A 25,655-nucleotide genomic window follows, 5' to 3' on the forward strand; every position below is an offset into this window, starting at 1 on the left:
AAGCATTATTTAATTAACTTAAAGTTTTTTTTTTTTTTTTATTCATTACATTGTATTCTTCGTTATTTTGGTTTTTAACCCCTAACCTTTTTGCCTTTCTGGGGATTGTTTACCTAAACTTTGCTGGTATTAAAATAAAGATGTTTATTTATTTACAAAAGGATGGAAGTGGATTAAAATTTCTGAATATTTTCCAAAGTTTGCTGTATGGTCTGCATTTACCTGGCGTATTTTAATTAAACTAACGGTCTGGAAACATTCCTCTCCTCGCCTCTAATTTACTCTTCTTTCCCCTAACTTCATGCCCTGTAATATAACTAGCAAAATTTTAATTCTTTCCTGTGGCATCATGGAGGAAATTTTTGGCATCCGTGGAGTTGCCACAGAATTTGAACTGCGTCGTCAGTTGTTCGTTAATTCATTACATTGTACATTATAGTCAGAAAGCTGTAACTGGCTACACATAGAAGGAAGATTGTAGCGTGTGTGTGTTCAGCCATGCGCACGCCTTCGGTTAAAACACACACATTATTATTTTAGAGGCATCCTCTTGTGCAAGTGAAGATGACAGGGTTAAGGGTCGTAAAACCACCAAAATACCGGATCGCCCCCTTTCTTTTCCCCTTCATTTCTGGCTTACGAAGAGCAAGGTGCGTGATTTCAGTCGTGCGGCGCTCCTTGACGCCGAAGATCGTTGCCGAACTAGCGCGGTACGGTTGCATGAAACCCCAACTTGTACAGGTGATTGCGACGAGAGAAAGTTCCAAGGTCTTTCGCTAGGAATGCAAGTCCCAGGGTGGTCGAGGTGGATAGATATAGCCAACCTCCCTTCAGGTGGAGGATGGGGAGGGGCCTCCGGGTAGCTCCTACCTTACGACATATGCTCGAACGCCTTCTGTGTATTAGTGCGTTTTAACCAGGTGGCGCTGACATCGATTAAATTTCACGCAGTTAGAAGCAGAATGAATTCGGAAGCAGTGGAATCATACAGAGGTTAATCGCACGTGAAGACCTACAGGTGGCAATTATGCAGATCATGTGAAGCTACAACAGATCACGAGAAATTAATTTAGCCTGCTCGGAACTCTCGACTACACTTTTCTTTTGCAGGATCAAGGACAGTCTGTGATAAGTTCTACTATGACAATATGGATCCTTGGAAAGAAATGAAGATTCTGCTTTAAGAATAATCTTTCATTGGGAGTCTAAACCTTGACATCGTTTTGATTGAATGCGTGTGCATATGGTAGGCAGCGGCGGTCCCAGGATTTTTTGAAAGGGGTAGGAAAAGCAATGTTCCGGAGAATCACTTGACTTTTAATCATTATGTAGCAGTAAAAAAAAAAAAAATGTTACTATTTTTATCGTAAGGGACCCTATCTGGGACCACCATTGGTGCGAGGTAGCTGCTGCTCGTGCGTGAGCTGGTCAGTCACTTTTCTTGGCTGTGCAATATGCGGAGTTCCGATAGCTATTTTCCCTGCGAGTTATTCCGGGTTTTTTTCAGCCCGCAAAAGATGTAAATTGACCCATGAACACAGTTCTATAGACAAATATACAATATGGATATGAGCGACAAGCTCTGGTGCCGTTAAAGTAATAATTTGAATTGCTGCTATGGACTATCTAGTCAGTTCTGAATTAATTGGCTCATGGTTGTGGTCGCGAGGTTTACCTTTAGGATTGTATCGATTTTGTCCTCGTAAAAAGAAAAACAGAAATATTACGCACTGGGCGATGGTGTTAAGAAGGGCATTATTCAGGTATTAAACAGCTCAATATTACATCATAGCGAAAGACATCAGGAATATATCTAAAGAAGGAATGAAGCACATTTAATCTACTAAATATCTGTTTATTTCCAGTTGGAAATTAAATACAGATGGAAATCAAACGTTTCGTGGTATATCCTTCCACTTCATCTGATTGCTGCCGTTGCTATTCTACTGTTACGAAGAATTCATATGGCCAAAGGTTTTGACATACGTGATACGTTTGGCATAGAGAGCACGTATATCAAATCTTTAGCTGTTCTGTTCTGTTCTGTTCTCTTCTCTTCTCTTCTCTGTAATGGTGAGGTAGCAACGCATGCAATTACTGAGCAAATGGTGGGAACATATTACGAACCGTCTGATTTATATTTGTACATAATTTTCAACCGAAAATAAACAGTTATTTAGATCTCACATAAGTGTAAAGTGCTTCGTTTCTTCTTTTAATACATTTACGTCGCTTATGTACCATGCCACTCTAGCAACATGCCACCCAGCAAGTCTGAATCCATCTACTTTTTTGTCTGAATCCATCTACTTTTTTATGCATTTTATACTTTTAAAGCAAAAAGTGTTAAAAAAGTACAATATGTAACAGATTTGATATTTAATACTGTATATTGACATACAAAATGGAGGTTTTTTTTTTTTTTTTTTTGAATAAGTTAGCTGCTGGTTGTGGTGCTTGGATAACGTATGGCCGCCAACACCTGGCGGGAATGGTGTGATTTTTTTTTTTTTTTTCTGATGCTACATAAGCTCATACACATGCTTTCTTGCATCACATGCCACTACTACTACTACCTACGCATGTTGAGAAATCTAGTCTGTAAGCTAAGCTGCCACAAAAAAAAAAAAAAAAAACTTTTCCAGCCCTTCCACGGTACTAAAGTACTATAGGCAACGAACGACCTTTCAGATTTGGCATTTCAATAAAAATATTTAATTACACAAATTTCTGTGTGTTTATTATTGTTACAAACACTCTGAAAAGGGTGTGCTTGAAGGTGAACGGAACGGCTTCATCGAAGTGACCTAATGATAAGTTCATGATACTAAAGTTAAGTTCTCCTTAACTTTAGTATCATGAACTTATCATTAGGTCACTTCGAGAAAGGAAGGGAGAATCGTTGGCGACATTTTTTCATGAGGTTGGAACTTGCTCTTCCCCAGAACTCACTGAAACTACTCCGAACGTATCGCAACCAGTCGGCATCCGTTCATTGTCCAACTTAAAACTTTGTACTTCTGTTTTCTGGACGAACCTTCACATATATTTCCCAAAAACTGTATCTATAGAAATTCAAGTCTAATGGTCAATAAGTATCTTATGTCTTCCCAGCCTTCAACGCATACACGATACTGCATCGTCTACTCGACTCAAGAGTTTCCTTATCATAGAATACTGGATCCTGAGGTGGCTAAACAGGACGATTGGAAAACCTTTCACAATCTAAAGAAGTATCCTATACACCACCTTTAACCGAACCCCTGGGAATTAATCATAATCAAGATGAACATCTTACCCTGGAAAAAGCTGCTTACATCCAAAATAGATGCATCAAACTTTTCGGAAATTATTTCTCTTCCTCGTTGCCAAAGGATAGCACACGGAACTGAGGCGATGCTGGTGCTGTGCATCATGACCAGTTGAGAAGCCTGTAACTGAAATTCCCGTCCAATGCGGTAAATCTAGTGAACAGGTTGGGCATAGATATAGAGCAACTGTGTGCCAACAAGACCTACAGAACTGCCATTTTTCAACGAACTTACCGGTTGATGGGCTCCAGCTGATGAAGAACCTCTGGGCAGCCTCGTGTACTACAGCCCCAACAATCGTCTTTTTTTTTTTATATTTATTGTGTATATTGTACTATATGTTATTTTCGTATTTATATTGTACACTACTTGTTTATTGCATACTTCCCTATCTCATATCTATTTATTTCAGGTGGTAGATGACTTTCATCAACCGGTGAAATACCACCACTTTGCTTATTGGAGGCTTGAAGTGGTGAAATCCATGTTTAGTCTCTAGAGCAAAGTTTCCGGCATCCCCCTCCCACCCCATACTTCTCCTTCAACCCATGCACGGTACTAAGGTTTTGATACCTTTCGTGTTTGGGGTTTTCATAAAAAAAAAAAAAAAAATACAGTTCACTGTGCTGTGTACTTGTTATTCAGACCTGTACCTATTTTATCTATCCCACTAGCATATACTGCCGTACCGGGGTGAAGTTGTATACTTCAAATGGAGTAAATAAATACTAAGTACTGTAGGTTCAGATACCTTTCGTCTTCGGGGTTTTCAAAAAAAAAAATTAAATAAATAAATAATAATAATAAAACTTTCCTAAATACCTGAATTTTGATATACTGGGCGTACCCGTCCATTTGAACTTTATATCTTTATGTGTAGAGAGATGTCCAAATGAAGGGGGGGGAAGAAATCCATATTTACTCAGTGTCGACCCATCTGCAGTTTCGCAGCACGACTGCCTCATTCCAGAAGAGTCCTTGATACGTCACACGCAGGTGGAGATGGGGATAGTAATGTTGGGGGATTGAAGAACACGCTGTGTATACTCACCTCTGTAGTGTACCCAGGGAGTCTGGTGGTGAGTTCCGCTGGTGACTGGCAGTCATTATAATTTCGTTGTATTAACTGGATGTCTGCTCTTACATGGAGTGAGGGTCGAATGCAGGAAGAGAAAAGGCGTGGGTCGTGTTCGGCCTTGGCCAACTTTACAACATCACGCCTTACTGCTTTGTCCACCTCTGGATCACAGGGCGCGGAGAGTTTGTGCGAGACTTAACAATCCTATTTCCCCAAGCAGGGTGGGTTTTACTCACGTTTTGTGTTTAATAAGTTATGACTATAGAGGCCACAGGTGTACCCACGTGATGGGAGTTTATGGAAAGTGGCCGTAATGATGCGAAGTGGCGAGGTGAATGAGGTTATGATTACAGCCTCTCAATTAATCGGAGTACCGGACTATCAGGTGAACGGAAGGCTAACAGAAGGTGCGGTTACAATCTTTGGGCCATGATGTGGTCCAGTTTACCAGAAAGCCACCGTTAGAGTGAGCTTCTTTCTCTTTCGCACATACAGAGTAAGGGGGCAGTTCATTAATAAACGGGGTCGTTCCACCTTGTGCTTATCGCGAGTGAACTTCCAAATTACGTGGCATGCCGTAATATCTCCTATACAAAAGGAAAGCGCCCAACGTAAATTAATTTTCTCAGCAATAACCAAGGGTTGTTTAGTGTTGTGGCATTAGGTGGCCCTTCACCGATTCATTTTGTGTTTTCAGAAGCTTACATTAATCATCATTTTTGCTTTGCTATGCTCGATGATTTTTTTTTTCTTTGAGTTTAATGCTAACAACATTTAGTGGGTGGGTGAATGAGACTATGAGGAGATTTCAGCAGCTACTTATGACATAGTTTACCAAGTTGACTATTTCGTTTTTTTTTTTTTTTTATATTGCTCTTTAATCCCCTGAGCAGAGCAAGTGGAACACCACGCAGTCCTTTCCAAACAGAGTAAGACTTAATCAGTTTTTTAACTCCATTTCGAGTGATTAATTTCAAAAACAACTACAGTATTTCGAAATGTACGAGTATTTTGAGTCGAAAACAATATCATGTTTAAATTTTTCTCAACAATGTACAAAAGTATTTGTGTGCCATTAGCTTCTAGTAAGATTATTAGTTGAAAGGTTTCCTACAAGGTAGAACGAGAAGCTCTAATGTAGAACTAAAGGAGCCCAATTTTTCTCCTGTTTCAACTCGTATATTCACCTATGTAGCTTGTTATCTGGGGTTGCAGGATTAGGGGACTACACGTTTCGCTTGTGTGTTATATCTGAAGGAGCGTGCATTCACATGTTGTGCTGGCTAAAAAAGCTCAAAATAACTGAGGGGCGTATCCCACTCCTTCTGCGCATGGGCTTACTACAGCTCCTGATTGAAGAGGACAGCGTTTAAGAATTATCCAGTCGCCCAGTGGGATTGAACCCAGCTATGCTGCCACAGATGATCGTGACAGTATAATGATTAATAATTTCATTTTGCCGAATAATGGTGACTGTTTCAAGTTTGGTTGTTGTTATTTAGGAGCATTAGCAACTAAGGCCACATTGCTCCGGGGATATGCGGTGGTCATTCCCTGACCTTTTCGCATCCTCCGTATTTGGTAGTCACGGGCTCGAACCCTGGTCTAATCAAGAAGCGTGTGCTACGCACTGCTGCTCCTGCCCACCTGGCTACGGAGGCGCCGTTTCAAGATTAGGTCAAAATGGAAACATATCCGTTAGGAATTCTAGAATTCTTTCCCATATACCTAAATGTGATTTGGATGGTTGTAAACACAAATAAATGAGTGTTGCCTATAATTTGGGTTGCGACCAACTTGTCTAAAAATAATAGCTCGAAAGGAAACAAAAAAAAAAAAAAAAAAGGCTTGAAATGGAAAATTTTACGAAGAGGAACGCTCATTAATCAAATATCTTACTTTTAATAATCAAGTATGTGTATAGTATTACCGATGCTTTTAACGAACGGAAACCGGGTGAGCTCCGCTTAATTCCGAGCCCTAAATAAGACACCTATTATCGTTCAGCTGCAATTATTTATTCAGGTTTGTTTTTGATTATGAAATAAATAAATGAATTAATCATTAATTAAGTAGTTAATCATTAATTAAATGTTGCATTGTTGCATATTCATTTATTTTTAATCACATTAAAATAAATTAATATAAATTAATTTCCATTAATTGTTAAACGATTCTTTCAGTTCAATAAAAAGCAATGGATTCATTGATAACAAAAAAAAAAAAACCTCAAGAGAAGTTAAAAATGAACGGATTCAATTCAAACTATACTGAACAACAGCTAAAATTACATTACCAAACTTTTTTGTTTTTTGCATAAATTAACGTATAAAGAATTTTAGCATGACTTCCCTTGCCGTTCTGGAATTCCACCACTCCCCTTACTTCCTTTATCTTGTTATATTGTTAACTTCTTGTCATTATTAGCATATTTTGTCTATGGAATAAAATGTATACCCAAGAACTGCCTTTAAAAAAGTTAAAAACCGTCTATTATATATCATGACTTCATCGATATCAGTTTACTTTCACATCACCGTAGATATAATACTGTCGAATGCAGAATACACCAATATCATTCACTGTCTTATTAATTACTCAATAATAACCAAGCTTTCTCTCCCGATGATATTCATATTAATACTAAAATTTTAAGTTAAAGCAATGTGTCACCAAGCCCGAGTTACACCTTATTGATATCACACGTCTTCCATCACCCCCTTCCCCGCTTTCACCCCATCCTCCAGAATTAAAAATGTTGATTAGGCTAACAATATCTTATAATAGGATAATGCCAGACTATTTAGTCAATATTAGAATTGCTAAAAGATAACATGAAATGGCTTTTTCTGGGGAATTATAAAAATTTCAGTGCTATTTAAAGAATAAATGCTGATCTTAAACAAATAACTTCTTAATATCAGATTTCTTAATAGAACCAGTTCCCTGAAAATTAAGCAGTACAATCAGCAAAGAAAAAAAAAAAAAGACTTAAAGAATGATCGTTACCAGCTAAAAATTTATTATTCTCTTTTTCAATACAATAAATGAAGACGTTATTTAAATAAATATCAAGATAATTTAAAACAAATACACTTCCTCGATTATCTTGTCAAAAGAAATTCAATTGTAGTGCATGGATTTACTGTGAGTATGGATTTAATGTAACATACAGTTGTTTTACTTTGATGCCTCTATGAAATACCACAATCTCATCGATTTAGCGATACTAAATCGCTGATATCATGGTTTAGATATCAGTTGCCTAAGTCGAATTTCAGTTTAGTCTTACTTAGTCATGTAGTGCAAACGCGCCACAGATCTTTGTAACCAAAAAGCTAAATATAATAATGTATAAAATAAAATACGAATATAATATCCTCAAGAAGATAACTATCTAGTTGGTATTTGAATTATTTCAAGCTGTCCACCCCAATTATCAACGCAGGTAACTCATACCATATTAACAATTTTCTGGCTAACGGAAAACTTCCTACAATTCAATCTAAATCTCTCTCCTTCCCCCATAAATTTAATTTATTTCAGTCCCTAGTTCTGAAATCATTAATAACAACGAAAATTTCGCCTTCATTCATTTCTTATCTGCTCTCAGAGCCATATAGACCTCCATCAGGTCCCCTCTAAGGTGCATATATGCCTAGCTTTATAGCCTACATTTTCGAAATCTTTTGCAAATCTTACCAAGCGGTTAGCCGTACTTGGACACTTTCAGAAAGCTTAATGTCTTTTTTTAGGTGCGAACTCCATACTTTGATACTATTCCATCTGCTGGCTCAAAATTGCTTTATACAATAGACTTATGACCTCCATAAGCCAATGTTCGACAAATCATCGACAGGACACAATTGGCCTCTCTATACTGCACGGAGAACTTCACGTGTCCATCCATATCGTAACTCCCAAATCAAATTTCTTTCTCTTCTGTTTTTAACTTAACCTCACCAAGTTTATAAGTTGTTTTTGGATTTCTATTTCTCAAGTGTAAGACCTTGCATTTTTTCTACATTAAAACATTTCTCTGGCCATCCTTGAAGCTTATCCAAGTGGCTCTGAAGGAGCACTGCTTGGCGCTGATCATTAGCCACTCTCCCAATATTTTATCATCTGCAAATTTTGAAATCACTTTCTTTATCTGTTCATTGATGTTATTTAAGAAAATCAGAAAAAAGCAGCGATCCGAGATCCAATCTTTGGGGACTCTAGCATGACTTCCCTCTAACGTTTGCCCAATCTGAAGGGTAACTATTTCTGGTTATTTTTCAGATTAGGCCTGAAGCTACCCTGCGATCCCTGAAATTCAAGCTGTCCACCTCAGTTAGCTTAAGGGTAGCTTCAGGCCCTGAAGCTAATTGAGGTCGACAGCTTGAATTTGACTCAGCTCCTCTCATGATGGGCTGAATCAAATTCTTCGCTAAAATCCAAATAAACAATGTCCATATTATTTTCTACATCCAGCTCGTAAGTGACATTGCCAAAATAGATAACCAGGTTATTAAAAAACATGATGTTCCTTTAATAAAACGATACTCGTTTATGTTTACCATGGTTCAAACTCACATGACTGCTAAATATGTAATGTTCTTGTACTATCTCTATCTTGTGAACTCCTTAGGACTTATATGGTCGTCCTGGAGTATAAACAGAAAATTTATTTTTATTTATTTTATCTGTCGTTTATCCTTCAGAATTCCATTTCTATCTTAAATGCTCCTCTGTTGCACTATTCATCATTGTCTGTATAATTTTATCTATCGCACTTCCCTAACACAAAGAATTCTTTCCTGAGCAGAGTGATGCTCTCATAATTAACCTTAATTGTTCTATGCACTCTCTCACAGCCTAATTCAAAATTACTAGGTGTATGCCATCAACTCCAGGAGCTTCTTGCTATTTGTTTTGTTTGCTATAGGTTTTAGGCATATCAGCGACTTAGGTCATATTGCACCGTACGTATTTTGTCTGTAAATTGAGTGTTCTGCACAGTGTGCATAGTATGCATAGTATTAGGGTCAGGCGCCACCTGTGGTTTCCCACAACTGCGCCATATGTTCGCTGTGAAGGAATACAGTACTACTGTAAATGCCAGAAAAGTGTTGTGTGTTGTATATGACATATTGCGTTAGGTTCTGTTGTGTGTCCTGACATTTGGCCGCAGGGCCCCTGGTGGGACTCCACGTTGCCCGCACACACCACTAGGAGGTATCCAGTCTGCCCATTATTCTCTGGCTTGTCTCCGCCAGGGTCGCCAGAGCTTCCTGGACGGAGACAAAAAAAAAAAAAAAAAAAAAAAGGTAGAGTCGGGGAAGTACAGAGTGTACGCAAGAAAGGAGGGTATAGCTAGAAATATGGAGGATGTAGGAGAAGGTATCCTCCAGGTTATCAATGGAGCAATAAGCGCCATCAGTTGAAAGGGGAACCCGGGAAGGATGATAAATAAGACAGCAAGAGAGCCGTGTGCAATTTGCCACTGAGGAATGAGGTGGTCCATACGCCAGTTGATCCTATCCAGGTTAAGATCGGTTGGCCAGTTAGGTTAGGATCAGATGTTTGGGTTGTTCCTATTTTGTGTTGGCAATAGGGTGCTCCGTCTTGTGAAGAGGGCTTGTGCAAACTTGGTAAACTCATAGTAGTTTTCTTCTGTGATGAATAAGTGTTCATTTCCTTGAGGGTTATCTTATATACGAGTAAACAGGATGCTGCGGAGGTCCTCATAGTGTTGACAGGTATATACTAGATGGTTCCAGTCTTCTATTTCACCACAGTAGGTGTTGTCGATGATTCCCATGGATGTTAATTTATGGTTTATTGATCCGTGTCCAGTAATAAGGTAGGTGGTATAAAGACCAGGAGAAAACCAATTTGGAGATTTAGGAAATACGGAATTCACATAAGGTATAAATTTCTTGGTGATTGGGCCCTTGTCGGTAGCAGTCCATCTGTCCTGCCAGGTCTGAAGTAGTAGGATGGCAATTTTTTTCTTTTCCTGCCTGATTTCATTCAGGTTATTGATGGAGTGTCCAAGGATAGTTGCTGGTATAGCCCTGGATAGACAGTAGTGGAGGCCCCTTCGAATAACCTCCAGATCAAGCGGAAGGACGCCCGCAAGAACCTGAAGGGCTGGGTTGCTAATTTTGCAGCATGCCCTTGTAATAGTAAGAAGGATGGTGCGCTGGATGGTTCCCAGTTTACGTTTGTTGTTGTAAAGAGTTGCCCTGCGAAACCAGACCCCTGATCCATACGTTATGAAGGGAAGGAAGATTGATTTGTACAGAATCTTAAGGGTGCGTCGGTTCAATCCCCAATCACGACGACTCACCCGTGCAATGAGAGCAGTGTAGTTTCTCACTTTCGCGTGGAGGTGTGCAAGATGCGGAGAGAAAGTGAGCTTAGGGTCAAGTACTATTCCCAGTAGTTTTAACGTAGAAACTAGCTTGACGGTTTGGCCTTGAAGTTTGAAAGTGGGGTTTCTAGTAGGCTGCAGTGATCCCTTCAGGAGAATGGATTGTGTCTTTTGGGGTGAGAGTCTTAGTTTGTGTAGGGCTGCCCAGTTCTGAAGGATTTGAAGTGCCTGGTTTCCTCTGGCTTCCAAAGAAGCTCTGCTGTCAGCCTCAGTCGAGATGGTCACATCATCAGCAAAGGCTTGTATAGCTACAGGACCTAGGTCCAGTCCAAGGAGCTCATCCAGGACAATGTTCCACAAAAAAGGACCAAGGACTGAACCCTGGGGGCAACCTCTGTAGATTGACCTGGTAATTCTTCGGTACATTGAGGAGATTGTAATTTTCCTATTTGATAAGTAGTTTTCGATGCATTTGTATAAATTTAATGGAATATTTGCTTGCCTAAGTCTGCGAAGGATACTTGCCCACCAGAGCCTCAAATGCTCCTGCGAAATCTATTGCTATTAGTAGGTATTATTTGGAGGTAGAAGTTGAGACTGCAGAGATGATCCTTTGCAGTGCGTCTTCTGTGCAACGCCCCGGTCGAAATCCAAACTGGAAGTTGGACTGGAGCCCAGCTTTGGTGTAATGGTCTTGGAGCCGTACTAGGAGTAGTCGTTCAAACAGTTTACTGACCATGGATAAAAGGGCAATGGGTCGATATGACTCTGGTTGTTGGAGCGGTTTAGACGGATTTTTTATGATCAGTTTTACATTGGCGTTTTTCCATTCTTCTGGGAAAGATCCATGGGACAAGCACTTATTGAAGAGGTCGAGTAGAAACTGGATGTTGATTTGGGCGGTCTTTTTAAGGACTTCGGGTTCAATGAGGTCTGGTCTGGGACATTTCCTCTCTTTCATTTTGGTAAGAGCCTGCTGCAGTTCATCGGTGGTAAATTGGTCTTCTACAGCATTGTTGAAGTAGATGTTGTTTGCCTGGCATATTTCTTGCTGTTGTACTGTCAGAGGATCAGTATCTGTTCCAAAATGTGTGTCCAGAATATTGGCCATAGACTGCTCCCACGATGTAGTCATAGTGCCCTTTGGTGTGAGAGTGGATTGGATAACTTCGCCCCTCGGGAGCTTGTTGGTGGTGATGCGGTACACCACCCCCCAGGGTTCAGTATTGCCAATCGTTTTCACGAGTCGTTCCCAAGATGATCTTTTACGCTGCCTTATAAGGGAGGTGTAATCGTTTCTGACTCTTCGATATTCTTCACGGAGGGTATTGACCTCATTTGGGGGCCAAGAGGTACGAGCTCGCTGAAAGGCTTTTCTTTTGGAGTGTACAATTCGGCGAAGTGAGTGTTCTGTGGTCGATTTGCTGTTTTCTGTACGAAAAACCCAAGTTTCCGTGAGAAAAATCATGCTACCCATTCTTGAAACCCACTAACTCAGCCACTTTATAAAAGTCCTATAAAAATTCTTTACATCATCGACGGGATCGCCGATGATGTAAAGGATCTTTTTGGACTCTGGTTTTTCTACCCGGTGTGGGGGAGCGCTGCGATTCTACCGACTGTGCTACCGCGATGGCAAGCTTCTTGCCTTTAGGCTCAATAATTGTGAGTTCTGAAATTTCAGTATTGCTAATTGCATACTGCTCATCCTCACTCGTATAGCCGCTCCTCTATGAAGGGTCTTTTGTCCGTAAAGATCGATACGAAGTTCCATGTTCATTAGCTGGGTTATCTGATGGTTTCCTACACCCATTACGCAAGGGTTTGATCTGATTCGTTCTGTTCCTTCTTTGTATTTGCATACATGAAAAACTCCTTGTCGTTCTTTGCTCTCTTAGCCGGTAATTTTCATAACTTGCCTTTGCCAGCTTAACCTTTTCTGTGGTATTATTACAGACCAACTAGTGGCAGTTATAAGCTTCAGTACTTTACATTACTCTATAACTTTTCCATGCCATTTTTTCTGCTCCGTTAGGCTATTCAGTTCTGTGTTCATCCTTCTCGACATCCTCCTCTCGCTATATTTTCATAAAGGTATATATGTATTTATTAAATACAGTTTATATTCAATAAAAAAATTCAACTGAATTCAATTGAAAAATTCAATAAAAAATTCTTTGAATTTGTTTCCTTTCTTAAAATAGGCAAACTTTACTAATTTTGGGTCGAGAAAAACGAACATGACCTCAGTAATTTTTTATTAGCTCTAGTTTTTGAGATACAGTACTTTCGCTATTGTCTAAGAATATAGTAATTTCAGTAATCGTCGGAGTGAAAAATAATATTAAAACAAACCCATATTTACATTTTCTTGATACAACATAAATCACAGTTCTTTTTAATTAAAACGTAAAAAAACACAAGAACATAAGAAAACTGCACAGAAACCGAAAGTACTTTCTCAAAATGTGGCCTATTCACGACAGCGCCTTCTTTTCGTTTGTCGCTTGTATTCCACTTCCGGGACATCTCTGGTTACTGTCCAACAGTAGTCAGCAAGCATAGAAGCCTTCCACCTACCCTAATATCTTCTTTCCATTGCTGAAATGTCTTAGTGGAATCGCTCACCGTGTTCGTCACTCACTGTACCACAGTTGTCAGGGAAGAAGTCCAGATGAGAGTCGAGAAAGTGAATTTTCAGTGACATGTTGCAGCCTAATTGAGGATACTTTTCTAGAAGGTTGTTCACAGTCTCAACATGGTTTCTAGCTCTTCGGTTTCCCAGGACGTCATGCACAACACTTTTAAAGGTTTCCCAAGCTGCGTTCTCATTACCCTGGATGACTCGCTCAAAGTTTCATCCTTTAAAATTTCACGAATTTGCGGACTAAGAAAAATTCCTTCCTTAACTTAGCATCACTCAACAGTGGAAGTTGTCCTCTCAGGTACATGAAAACTTTTCCATTCTGGTTCATCCCCTTAACAAAGTTCTTCACGAGTCCCAGTTTGTTGTGTAAAGGGGGCAGAAGAAATTTTGCTTCGATCAACCAGAGGATTGTGCTGGACATTTTTTCCCCGGGGCGCAGATTTTCCCTTAGAGGTCAGACTTTTCTCTTGTAGTGCGAGGAGCTAGCCCGATTGTCCCATTCACACAGGAAACAGCAGTACTTCGTGCATCACAACTGCATGCCCAGCAGTATTGCAATCACCTTCAGGTCTCCACAGATCTGCCATTGGTGATCTTTGTACTTCGTTGCTTCCAGAATTAATTTATATTTTCATGTCTCCTTCATGTGGACAGTGTGTTAGTTGTCTGACGGCACCGAGGGTTCCCCCCATCATGGCCTAGAGGTACTGAAGGAAGAGCGTTGCCATTGTGGAGCAAAACAGCTTTTAAACTTAGCTTTGATGAGTCTGTGAACAGCCTCTAGTCCTGTGGGTTGTGCTCCACATTCACAGCTGTCATCAAACCATTAACATCACAGCAGGCAACAAGGTTGTTTTCACTTTTAAAATATGGTGTCAAAGCATTCTGCCTGCTCCTATACACGGACACCTTGACATTTGGTTGCAGAAGATTTCACTGTTGGAGCCTTGATTCCAGAAGCTCTGCTTTATCTTTCGATAGATCTAGGTCTCGAATTAGATCACGTAGTTCACCTTGAGTGATTCTGTGTGACTCTCTTGGCGACTCAGGTTCTGGCTCAAAATCAGGATCCTGTGATGTTGAAAGCCCAGGTTGACCATCATTCCTCACACTGTCCCCATCTTCATCAGACTCCAAAGTGTACTCCAAAGGGTACAGGCAGACCATCCCTGTGTGCCACTGGTTGGATAGCTGATTGGATGCTGGGGTATTCCACAGTACACTTCCTTTTTTTCGACATGCCATACTGAAGAGGAGGCACCATGCAGAAATAACAGTCATTTACATGATTTGAAGGTTCCCTCCAAATCATTGAGATGGCACAGGGCATTGAACATCCTTTGTTATTCAACCATCCACGGAGATTTACACCACATGTGTTGCAGCAAATATGAGGTGCCCAGGGTTTGTCTTCATCCTCTACCTTACAGCCAAAATAACGGTAGTAGGTTGTCTTCAGAAGTGGAGTCAGTTGCGTTTCTGAGTGTAAAATGTCACATCACCACACAACAAAAATTGTTATCACATTTACGTGGCGTCCTGGCTTTTTACTTAATTTTTGTCCATAAACCTGAAAAAAAAAAAAAAGAAATGAACATCACTTATAACATCCCTTGTAAGGTAAATGATACACAGAAATGCAAATACAGAAATAAAAAAAAAATACAACAAATACTAAAAAAAACAAAACAAAAAACACGGTGTATCGTTCCTGTTTCAGTGTTACCAACCTATCTATTCCCTAGACTCCAAAATTCCCTAGTATTCACCAAAATCATAGGAGGGGCTATATCGTGGAACCGAGAGCTAACTAAGAGTTTTAAATGTTATATTCGTTTTTTTCAGGCTGAAATTAAGAAGAATTGACTATTTTCAAGCCAGAGGCGCCTCCGTAGCCAGGTGGGCAGGAGCAGCAATGCGTAGCACACACTTCTTGATTAGACCGAACCCCGGTCTAATCAAGAAGTGTACGGAGGATGCGGAAAGGCCAGGGAATGACCACCGCATATCCTCGGAGCAATATGGCCTTAGTTGCTAATGCTCCTAAAAAAACCAAATAACCAAATAAAAATTTTCAAGCCAGAAACATTTTTGGTGTTGACCAGTGTTATAATTGTAATGTGTTCATCCTCCCTGTACTAACTGCCCATTTGATAGAGGACATGTAGTGTTTTAGACTGTCATAATACCACCCCCCCCCAGCTTTCCTTTACCTTTAACAACTGCATCCTCCTCCTCCGTTGTCTAACTTGAACTGCGTGATCGCTACTGCTAATGGTTCCTGTACTGTCAGCATACTTACTCCTGGTATTTCTCAAAAATTTTGATATAAATAATTATCCAGTTTATTTAAATGTCTGTTCCTCGTGATAAGTTTTCCTCCACAATCAAATGAAATCCTCCATAATCAAATATATGAACTGTTCGTAACCCTATTTTAACACTTCATTATCCATAAAGGCTTCCGTAGCCGATTCTACTGCGTTTAAAGTAGCATGTTGTTATATTCTCTCTCTCTATCTTGTGAATTCTTCTTATCTTATGTGGTCGTCCTGGAGTATAAACAGAAAATTTATTTTATTTTTGTTTCTTCTTTTACATATTATTTTCATTACATATTATTTTACATATTATTTTAACTACACAATAGCTCTCTAGTGTAATTTATTTATTGCTCATGTGGTTTTGGATATAATTACTTGAAATTTTCCTTTTTACTAAGCTCAATTCGTTGTTTCAAATTATCAGATCTAAATAAATTGAGTTTAATCTAATAGTTATATCAGCATGGATGCAATTATGATTACTTGACGTCACTGGCTCTGATTCTGTGTATTGCTATTCATTTCTGGTGTTGCTTTCTGTCCATGTCGAAAATGACAGTGGCGAGTCATTCTATGAGCTCAATAACAGGAACATTAGGATATTATTCTCTCTATTATGTCTTTATCAGTAATATTGACAATCAGGACATGGACAGGAGACGATGTTATCTAGACACATGAATACAGGATATAAATGCGCCTAATTCAGGGATAATCAGTTCCACAGAAGTCTGGAGGAATGAGAAATAATAATAATAATAATAAAAAGTAATTTAGCAGCTTACCTTGGGTCTGTACAATATTCTGATAGAGAACTGGCTCAGTGAAAGGCAGCTAACACAAATTGTAACAGCCCTGTCACGAACTGGATGAAGGTCAGAGATCTAATGATTTCTCCAGCACCACTGTTAAGAGTTAAGACACTAGTAATGCAGTGAAAGAATGTGTGTCTAATTTTATTAACGGACACGTGGCTTTTAAGTTGCTCAAGCGTTAGGGATTACAGATTTGTTGCATTATGATTTCGCCACAGGAATAATTTGCCATATAATTCAGTCAGAACTCTTAAAATAATGGGGAAATCACTGAAAACGTTATTTATGCTTCGTTGCTCAAACACTAAAATGTACTTTAGTTGGTTGATGATTTTAATGTGACTTTGTAGATTGTTTTAGTCTGTAATGACATTGCATATTCAAATAAATATTATTTTCCATAGAACAGCAGAAATACGATTCGGATGCTGTATTTGAGACAATATTCAAATAATTTTTCGTCTAAGACGGGGATGATCGCAGGGCACGGAATTGTCGTTCAGGTTCGTCAGACATATCGATAATGGCATGTGCACACTTGATTATTAAAAATAAGATATTTTATTAACGAGTATTCCGTATAATAGTTTCCATTTTGACCCCTTATCTAGAGATCAAGTAATAATAGGGGAGGGAGAGAGAGAGAGAATGATTGATTCGGGGAAATGATTCGTTTAACGCATCAGCACATAGACTGAGTGAACAAAGTAATTGATGAAGACAAAGGCCGATGTCAGGATGTTTAGTAGCCGCCAGAAACACGAGGTCCGCACTAGTGTGATTCCGCTTGAACTGTCAACCTTCATGCCTACTCAGAGACCATGTCGGACGTGTACTTACCTGTTCCGACTATTGAACAGCCATTTCTAAGAAAAGCAACTGTACCATTTATACAGTAGCGATGAGGCTATCAAAATAGTGATTTCTACAGGAAAGACAAAGAAAAATTTTTGCGGATGTTACAGGTCAGTAAATTACCGTAAAATGACCGCGCTTCTCGTCTCTTTGGTGTTTCTCACGCTAACATTTGACTACCTTGTGCAGTTCAGGAACTTGCGAGTGCATTAAAGCGTAAGTTTGGCCGATGAAAGATGGAGTATATAATTCTGTCGAAAGTCACGCACATAAATGCTGTATAATTGTATCAAACAGTGGAAAAATAACAAGTGTTTACTTCACCACGTTGTGTATTTAAAGATAACAGCAATGTTTTTGGTTGTGAGAGAACTAAAAATATTCTTTTATCTTCATTTTGTATTGTACGATTATAAACATTAGAATGAAGTCACAAAAATGACGGTTTAAAGGGAGAGAGAGAGAGAGAGAGAGAGAGAGAGAGAGATTTCTAAGGTAACCTTGGATGTCGTAAACTAGACCAATAGTCTTCTCCTTACTCGTCTCTTCTAGGACATTCCACGAAGAGCATTATGGAAATCAAGAATCCCGCCATCTCCAGAGTCCTCCCTTGGATGGGAACTAGTTGTTTACATCATCCCCTATTACCATGAGTCGTGACCAAAAACAAGAAGTAATAATCGTATTAAATAGGAATCGCGGTAAGTTTAGTGACAGGCTATGTTAATGAGTTGTACGTAATTGCAATAGTTTGCCATTGGCAGTGCGCTGTCTTCAAATGACAACGCCTTCTTCCTTTCGTTTCAGTCATTACAGTTGTTAAGATTTAGGGAAAGTCGGGTGACAGGCCTCTAGACGGTTGTCACCATATCTCTCCCGGGACGTCAACGGCAAGACCTGTCATTTCCAAGTCCATAGCACGGACTAGTTTATCGCTTTAGGCCCCCACTTACGTGGAACCAAGAGACAAATCGAACCTTCCGGGTACCACGTGGTCTTCCTAAAACTGTGAGAAAGTAGAGGTCACGATTGGGTGTCGCCAAAGAGCTCTATGAATGATACGACATCAATGACAATTTTAATTGCTCTTAAAAAGCCATAAGGCAACTAAGTGACATCGCCGTTCCTAATTGGGGCCTCCATAACCATCAAAAATGGTAGCTTGGTGTACCATTTTTGATGGCCAAGGGAGCCAGAGGAAAACTGTGGGCAATGGCCTGCAGTCGCATACGAGATGAATGCCATTATATATAAGAGCGTGGTTAATGGAATCTTAAAGCTCAGCTGACATCAATATCCAGAGATTTACCCTAGTGAGCTTTCAAGAATTCTGTCTGCATTCCGATATTCTGTCATAGTAATTAATTCTTTATATCATGCAATAATTATCTTAATTTCTCTCAATCTGTTAAAAAAACACCGTTATATCAGATGAATTAAACAAATATCTCTCTGAAATACAGGCAGAGTCATTGCAGTTCCATGACTATAATCTGCAGCCCACCAGCCACACATAGACATCTGTTCATCGACACTATTGATATTTATTGACGTTACGAATTTGTTTTTCACTAATACATATTTGGCTTCTTTTTACAAAGATACGCATTTATCTGAATCAAGGTAATGCGATTTAAACCTTCTTCAGATGATCCGTTGAAAGGATCCATATATGCCATGAAGTTTCTTCTCATGAAAGTAAAATAAACGAAACCAACATAAAAAATAAACCAAACAAAATCAGCAAACCCGTGAACTTCGTTAAAAGACTACGACTGCAGTATCCCCAATTAGACCTTTGATTAACATCGTAAGTCTTCGGCTGCAATTGTTTTGGCCTCAATTTCGAAAATCTGTTTGATACTACAGTTGTAGTACTTTGGAAACCTGACAGTTAGTGAGGGGTATTTATTCCACTTTCTGGTAATTTTTCTCCGTACTGTCTCATAAGTTGGTTAGTGGACTTCTCTTTGAGCATTCGACCTTGTGGGTAGCACAATGGTTATAACCACCGTCTTCTCTACACTGGGTGGAAAAGGCTGGGTTAGAATCCCGTCATTGACGCAGGCAACTTTAGTTGACTTTTTTCACTCCGTGGCTGAATTAGTTGGTCTCAGGCGATTATAGCAAGGTTTTTCTTTCGGAAATTCGGGTTTTTCGTCTCTAATGTGACTTTTTTATTTTCTTTTTTTTTGTTTTTGTTTTTGTTTTATCTCTTTGAGCGCTCGCGTGTGTGTGTGTTGTCCATTTGCATGTATGAGCGTACTGAGAAAGGAGGCTTGCTTATTGTTCATACGAAGAAAAGCGTGGGGAAATTCTGAAGAAAATCTTACTTCGGCAACCTATAATTGATTAACTTAGTTTTGAGCCGTGCTCGAAATGGAAAAGTTTAAGAAAAAGAACGACTGTCAAGATAATAGAACATTTAATCAAATAATGCACATACCACATTACTGATGTGTGTGAGCAATGCTAAGGACGTTCGGGCGTCCATTCCGAGCTCTGGTTTTGAGTCGAATAAATCCTGCAAATGAACGGGTATATCGTATCGGTATTATCTTTGTGTAACAAAATTGAGCACAATTCCTCTTAACCACAAAATCAGAGAATTCCACTTAATACTTAGTGGAATTCTCCCATTTGAACTATTTTCGCGTTCTCGCAGTAGTTTTAATGAATCGTTCCTTATGAAAGCCTACTGAGACACCTCTGGCAGTATTAAGAAAATGGAAGGTTGGATGAATTTTCTGGGGTGGTCCCTACAGTCAAGCCACTGGGCCAATTGTGCATTCATCGAAAGCATATTTTGTTGTTCGCTGGGAGTCAGTTTTTTTTTCCTGTGGTCAGTTTGCCTGTTTATGCTCCTCGTGGGTTTTCAGCCTGCACAGCATGTTAATCGGACCATGAACCAACAGTTGTGTGGTGCGGACGTAATACACGATAAAAGGGTATGTGAACTAGCATAACAGATAAGGTGGCAGGCACACTATGACTAAAATACTTCACGCGCCAAAAATTTTCAAAAACAAACAACCTGCTGCTGAACGAAAAACCATGTGACCCTTTTGCCAAGATCGATTAACTTGGCTGCGGAGTGAATTAGACGGGAGACTCTTCCCGTCTTGGACTGACAATATCCTTTAACTTCGAACGGCGGTTGGAATCGAACCCAAGCCACTTTCAGTTCGTATAAGCAACTGCGACGTTACAGTACTTTACTACCAGTTAGCTGGTAGTAAAGTACTGTAACAACGGTAACTTATATACGGTATTGCCGAGGACCTCATTGTCTAAGCCCTGGAAATCAGTGTAAAAGCGATGTTACCAAAAGGAGCTCCAAAAAATTAAGGAATTAGACCGTAACAATCATTATCGTACGCATATTATGAACAGTGTGAATATGACAACACCTTATCAATTTAATTCTTCCTCAACAAACAACTTGCTGGAGACAGTTCTTGGTTATTCCTTATTTTAGAGGACTTACTTAAAAATTAGGCAGAATAGCCGGAAATTTTCATTTTACAACGTATTTTTCCTCCTTTTCCTGTTTAATTGTTATGACGATGTCATTAACCGGGCGAAAACTAACAGTCGTGATCTACTAACTCCCGTGGAAATGCTTCCAGATTTACACTGAGTAGCCATACTGGTCCTTGAAGAAAAGAGAAGAAAAGCATATGAAGAATATGCTATTGCATATTCTTCATATGCTTTTTTTTCCCATATTCATAGCATATTCTTTATACCATATTCTTCATATGCTTTTCTGCTCTTTTCTTCAAGGACCAGTGACTTTATGACTACTCATTGTAAATGTCCTATGAAGAATATGCTGTTGCATATTATCCGTAGGAGAATGGGTAAATGGAAGGCTGCTGTCCCACTATTAGGAAATGGACTCCTAGAATAACTTTAACAACATTTAATAATCGTTGTAGACAATAACAAGAATTCCAGGCAATATATATAATAAAGTATAAAATATTATACTTTATTAATCCAAGCCAGTAATAAAACCAAAGCGGGGACATCCTATAGTTTAATAACATCAGTCTGATAGCAATTTCCTGCCTTATAAAAATTGACTAAATTAAATTAGTGTTTTCGAAAAACGTAGAAATTGCATTTTATGATGGTACCTTAGATATACAACGTTATGTATGCCAGTGAAACAAAAAATATTATTTTACATAGGGATCTTCCTCTCTCTCTGTATGTGGCATCCTTGAAAATTTTAAAATTCTAATGTAATTTTCCGTTTTCTTTTAAGAATATGGTCAAAGCTAACTGAATGCAATGCAACAAACATTTCTGTATTAGAAATGCTTTCACTACCCATATAGCTGCTTTCCTTTTTCTCTTTTATTTCATCTTTTATTCAACTTCATTCCGTTTATTAACCCCTTCTGTAAGTGAATTCCAATTAGCTTGATATCGCCACAGTTATTACGTGACTGCAAAGTACTTGTCTACCCTACCGGATGGCAAACCATTTGATCATGATGAATCAATATCACTCCTTTCTTTCTTCTCCCTTTTATTATAAAGCTATTGCGATATTACTATCATTTTGCTATTTTAACGAGATCGCAACCTCTACAGTTCCCACCAGGCTTCTTTTTTTATTATTATTTAATATTCTTTTTGTCTGATACATATCGCCTCGTCCCCGATTTCCTGAATCGTTAACCTTAGCTATAAGCCTGTTTGTTTCTTAGGGTTAAAACGATTGCCGATATCTCATGAGAGCCCACCATTAACTGATGCGATAGCCACAACTGTGCAATCAAGTTTTTTCCTCTCACCTGCTTGTTTTCCGGAACTTTCCCAACCCACTAAAAATTGAGAAAAATTTTCTCCTCCTTGTGCTGTTGGCCAGCACGAGAATAGCACTTAGCTCCGTGTTCAAATTAAATGGACAGTTTTAGAAATTTTAGAAATGCAATGCAATATACACCATATTGCCAAAATATTGGAGAATGCAGTTAAAGTGAGTTGGTCTTCCTTTAGCTACAATAAGAACAACGATCTTACCTGGTATTGATTTTATAAGACGTGATAGGTATCTTTTGTACTGTTAGCTTATTCCTGTAAAAGTATACCCTTCGCGTCTTCCATATTCGTTGGCAGCATTTTAGCTCTCTGATGAGTTCTCGCTGGTAATTTAGTGAATAGAATCAGTATTTATTATGATATTTTTTCTGTTTATACTCCTGGACGACCACATATAAAGCCAGAGGAGTCTCTCGCGTTTTTTTTTTTTTTTTAATGAAAACTCCAAAACACGAAAGGTATTAGAACCAACCTATAGTACTTAGCACCTTGCGTAAGTTGAAGGTTGAGAAGCTGAAAGAAGATAGTTGTTGACATTAGACTTGAATTTCTATAGATTGTAATTTCCAAAAAATACGTATGAAGTTGAAGCAATATATGAGGAAGAAGAAAATTTAGTTCTATGAGTTTGAAGCTGGACCGTAAAAGGATGCTAACTGGTTGCGGCACGTGTTCGGATTGGTTTGGAAGAGAGACAGGAGGAATTATAGAAGGCAATTCAGAAGAACAGTTCCTGTGGAAGTATCCATAGCAAAGGCATTCAGAAACAGAACGTCTACGAGAGACTTTGTAAGACATGGGTCATTAATTAACCTAACTACCCTCTTTTGAATGGAATCTAGAAGCCTGAGATAGACCATGAAAGCACCGCCCGCGATTTTGGAACACTATTGTATGGTAGAGAGGATTTGAGAATTGTATAGAGTGAGCTGCTTAGAAGAAAAGTAACGCCGAGAGTAAAGAGAAAATCCAGTTTTTCAGATGTAGAGGAAAAAATATTTGTGATGTGCTTATTCCAAGAGAGATTGGATGTCAGGATAATCCCTAATAGAGATATCTGATCTTGTCTAGAAGTGATCTGAGGGTCATCGAAGATAAGGACTGAGTTTTAGAGGGATTGAAATTAATTAAGTTATCTTTGCCCCATTGTACCTAGAGATCGGAATTTAATAAATTGGTAGTGGATATTCGAGAAGCTGAAACTGTTTGTGCAGGGCAGGGTTTCTAAAACTAGAAGCTGGAATGCAATGTGCTGTCATCAGCAGAACTATGGATAGGATTTCCAGTCAATGAAAGAAGGTCATTAATACACGAGAGGAAAAGAGTGGGAGAAGGGACTGAACCTTGGAAACACCAGAATTAGTGGCGAAGACAGAGCACTATCTACGATCATCTTTAGTGAACGGTCAAAAGGAAAATTGGATATCCAATTACAAAAAACAGTATAGTTGGCAATCCATAAGACTAAAGCTTATTAAGAAGACCTTTATGCCAAAAATGGTCAAAAGCCTTTGAAATGTCAAGAGAAACTTGAGAGTTTCACTAAACTTTTTCATTGAATTTGTCCATGGTTGGAAAAGGACTCTGTTCAATTTCCATAGCTGGAGTTGGAAGAACGATTATAGGCTCTTTTTTCACATCCTGGTTGGATTTTGTTGTTTGTTGTTGTTGTTGCTTCAGCAGAATCGAAAATATAAAGTTGTCCATATCCTGGCTTATGTGCCTCGTTTGGATATAGCGGTGAGACCAAATGGTAAATCTGGCCGTGTATTCTAAAACAGTATGGACTGTTTCCAGGCGGTGATTTAATCTCTGCGGCCATTGATGCGATTGCTGAGTTATACTCTCGTATATGTTCCCTGTAGTTATTTGTTTCACGTGTAACATCTGTAAGCAGCTCTCGTAATAGAGTAGGTGTCTCAGACAGTGGGTCGAGTGAAACCTTTCCATCATGACAGCATTTATTTATTTATTTAATCAGGTAAAGAAAAGTTACGTCCACCCCCTGACAGCAATCAAATGCTAGGAGGGTAAACAGAATTATAAAAATGAATACAATATCAGTATTAGGTGAAATAAAATATACAGAGATCAAGTCAATAATTAATTACAGAAGTTAAGACAGATTATGTTCAACATAATACTCTAAATACATTCAGCGTCTGTCCAAGAAGAGTGGAGATGCTGTAGGCTGTCAGGAACAGGAGAAGGAGCGCATATCATCCTCCAACACAGTAGCCACGTAAAGCGATGGTGACATGAAATATCTAAAATTGCAGGACTGTGTAAGTATCAGCTAAAACTTTTGCTCTGTAGGCTTTGTCGACGCAAATCGACTCAGGATTGATATTCAGGTCATTGAGGAGTCCAATCGTGTTTGCTGGGAACATATGGCTGAGCGAACTGATTTGGTTGAGGGCAGGTCTGATCAAAGATGTTTGCCGTTAGTTATTCTGGTGTTCTCCGTGTGCAGGATGATAAGACAATCGATGTTAGAAGTATCCAGTCTACCCGAAATCAGTTTGGAGAGGGTAATTATGTTGCGAGTGGTGATGATTTGCCTCCAAGGGTTCATTCCATGCAGCGAATGTAGTATACCCATAGAGATAGTAAGGGGATGTCCTGAAATCCTATTGAGGGATCGCAGAAGCCAATATTTAATCCCCAAGAACTGTCGCAGGTAGGTTGGAGGGGCAGAGGACCAGATTTCTTGCGTAGAGGGCCACCACTACCACACAAGTTCGGAGAAACTTGTGTGGTAGTGGTGCTTTTAAGTTATTAGCTTCTTATTGCCATAACTAACCAGTTCCTGTCGAGCAGACCAAAGGGCTGCGAAAAATTTGTTTCTTGCTTCCTTGAAGTGCTCCAGAAAAGAATCCCAGACCAAACCTAGGTCCTTGTGAGAGTTTACAAGTTTAATTTGTTGTCCATTTATAGAGATGTGCAATGGATTTATTCTTCTATTCTTTGTAAATGGTCAGATTTTTCGGCATTTAGCTCAAGACCAATGTATTGAGAAAGGTGCTTATCTCAGAGATTTGTTTTGTTGCCGCTCTTTGGACAGAGAGCGCTTGCTCCGGCTGATCTGAATGAGTGAAGAGCTTCAGATCGTCAGCGTACGATATCATGTTTTGGAAATTGCTTTAGTGTATTTATTCGATGTGTTTAACTCATGTCTCCAATATCTTGCATTGCAATACTCACAGTCGTAACACATATTTCCTATGTCATGCTCTTCCACATTAATTATAGCTTGTTGATTATTCGCATCCGGTACTTCTGTTTGATTAGTCCTACGGCGTCTTCTCATTTCTAATCTTGCTTCTCTTTCTTTAATGTTTTCTACCCGTCTTCTTAGTCGTACAGTCTCGTTTCGGTCTCTTAGTCTATTAGATCTCTCCTATAATGTTTCTTTAGCATTTCTTCTA

Source organism: Mastigoproctus giganteus, chromosome 6, assembly GCF_048544385.1.
Source record: "Mastigoproctus giganteus isolate SK-2022 chromosome 6, ASM4854438v1, whole genome shotgun sequence".
Lineage (NCBI taxonomy): Eukaryota > Metazoa > Arthropoda > Arachnida > Uropygi > Thelyphonidae > Mastigoproctus > Mastigoproctus giganteus.